The sequence below is a fragment of the Engraulis encrasicolus genome, chromosome 5, assembly GCF_034702125.1.
Source record: "Engraulis encrasicolus isolate BLACKSEA-1 chromosome 5, IST_EnEncr_1.0, whole genome shotgun sequence".
NCBI lineage: Eukaryota > Metazoa > Chordata > Actinopteri > Clupeiformes > Engraulidae > Engraulis > Engraulis encrasicolus.
In genome coordinates, this window is record NC_085861.1 from 28,030,668 (window position 1) to 28,033,167 (window position 2,500).

The following is a 2,500-nucleotide window of genomic DNA, read 5'->3' on the forward strand; positions in this document are numbered from 1 at the left end:
GCCCTTGGGCAAGGCATCTAACAGCTCTGGGGAGTAGAGACTGTCCCTGTACGGCAAATAATAACTGACCTGTAAATAAATCTGGATGAGATAACATGACGCAATATGATGCAATGCAATGTAATGAGTCCAAGCAGCCGTGTCACTCATTCCGCGTGTGAGTGACTGAGTTTTGAGGGAGAGTGTACCCATTGTCCTCTCACCCTCTCTGGACATGTGTATTGCTGTTACAAACGCAACATAAGGGGGGCTCGAGAACTGAAAAACGGTATCGAAAAGGATATTTATTAAATAAAGTCTAGGGGGTGAACGAAAGAGGAGCCGAGCCCCTACATACAAACAAAACCAAAAACGCTTTTCTAAACAGCGAGATCAACAAAAAAGGCAAGAGTTTCAAAAGGGTCAGCAAAAATGCTCAGTAGTCAGGGCCGAACGGGGAAGTACAAAGCCGGATGCTCGATGGATGAGAGAGAGCTGTTTTCAGCCTACGTTTTTTTACGCAGCGCTCTGCCCCAATCCACAGGTGTCGCCACTGATGATCACTGCGATCCTGTTGAGGACAATCATTAAGTTAAGGGTCCCCAACAAGACAGTAATTAACAGGGGAAAAAAAAAACTAAACCTGGCGGTAACAATTGCCCTTCCAATGCTAAGGTAACTACAGCTTTCACTGAAAATGGTCTCCATTACACCACCGTTATCTTGTGATATGTGATTTATGTGTCCCGCTTTAGGGATATTGCGATGTCAAATTAACAGGCACTACAATATCCAACCTAATCTCAGAGGCTTTGAAGGCATTTCTCTCAGTTTCAATGATAGCGTAGTTCGTGAACTTTGCCTTTTATTTGTAGGTCAGTATGGATCCTTGAGGGGGGTTAGAAGGGGAGGAGTGCAGGAGTGGAATAGTAACAGCCTGTGAAGACATCTGCTTCCAGGCATTGATCGCACGCATCGATCCTATTGGCCGGCGACTAGCTCAACCATGTTGTTCCATTGCCATGTCACACACACAGAGGAAAAGGGAGCGCAGGGTTCAAGAAGCAAAATCTTTCTTGTAGCCCCTTAACACATGACATCCACCTGTAAAAGACACTGAAAACCTTTAGTACCATAGTACTAGACCACAAGTGCAAGGGGTCTTTAGAAATAGATTAAGACTTGGTCATTGCCATTCTGGAAACAGCAGGGTAGTCATGGGTAAGCGGTTAGGCCGTCAGACTTGTAGCCCAAAGGTTGCTGGTTCGGCTGCCGACCTGCCAGGTTAGTTAGGGGATTAATTAACCAGTGCTCTCTCCCATCCTCCTCCATGACTGAGGTACCCTGAGCTTGGTACAGTCCTGCTGCACTGCTCCCTTGGGGCACCATTGGGGGCTGGCCCCTTGCACGGGTGAGGCATAAATACAATTTCGCTGTGTGCAGTGTGCACTTGTGTGCCGTGGAGTGCTGTGTCACAATGGCAATGGGAGTTGGAGTTTCCCAGTTCGGCTTTAATAGATAGTTAATAACAGGGACCATGTCTTACTGGCTTAAAGCATCACCACTTAGACTAAGATGTACTATACTAAACTGCACTGTTCTATACTGCCCTACAATTTCAGAACGCAGTATAATTCAAAATGCCAAACTGAGAAAAAAGGCTTTAAAGTTTCCTTTCTGTCCACGCGACTGTGTTGGAGGTAAAGTGGTGATGACACTTCCATATAATACTTTTTTATGGTGAAAATTTATGCACACAAGAAAAAAGCAAAAAAAACAACATTCTCATTACTTTTTAGCTGAAAAATCATTATACTGCGCTCTGTTGTGGTATTACTGTCTACACCAAAACCACGGTGTCAATGGAGAAGTGCAGTATAATTCGCATTATACTGCGTTCTTGGCTAGTACGACGTAACCTCCTAAAACCAAAAAGCGCAGTATAATCAGTTTTTTGCGTTTTTTTCCGAAACGGGACCAAGTTGGGCCAAAAAATTTTAACACAAGAAAAAGAAGGTATTTTAAAGCCAATTTCCTGTCTAAACCCATTTTCGACCATTTTCAAGATACTGCGTTCTGATATTGTAGGGCAGTATAGTTGTGCTATGAACAGCTCCCTGGAGAAACAATGTTTTATTTTCCAATTTGGTTGTCTACAGGTGGTAAGTGGAATTATGGAATTGAGAAGAACTGCTTCAAAATTACTGAGTGGTGTGATAGTCCATGATGGATGGAAAAGTAAACTCTTTTTAGGAAAAAAAACCCTCCTTTGTTATAATGTTGAAAAGCAATATTTATTAAATGAACTATTATTTAAAAAAATACAAAGTAATACTCCTAATAGAAGAACACATAAGGCAAATAAACCATCACAGGACGCGATGGTATTTTGGCTTGGGGGTGAGCGGGACGTTGATGTGGCAGGATGAGGCGTGATGTGATGTGGTTGATGATGTGGAGCAGCAACCTTTTTACCCCCTTGTTTATCTCTCGCTAGAGACCACGCCACAGAGACCAGGTG

General features: G+C 43.3%; 1 protein-coding gene across 2 annotated transcripts in view; it reads right to left on the bottom strand.

The window, feature by feature from the left end:
• LOC134449214 (transcription factor HIVEP3) overlaps window positions 1–2,500 on the bottom strand; it is a 175,292-nt gene that overhangs the window by 100,297 nt on the left and 72,495 nt on the right. The window lies entirely within an intron of this gene.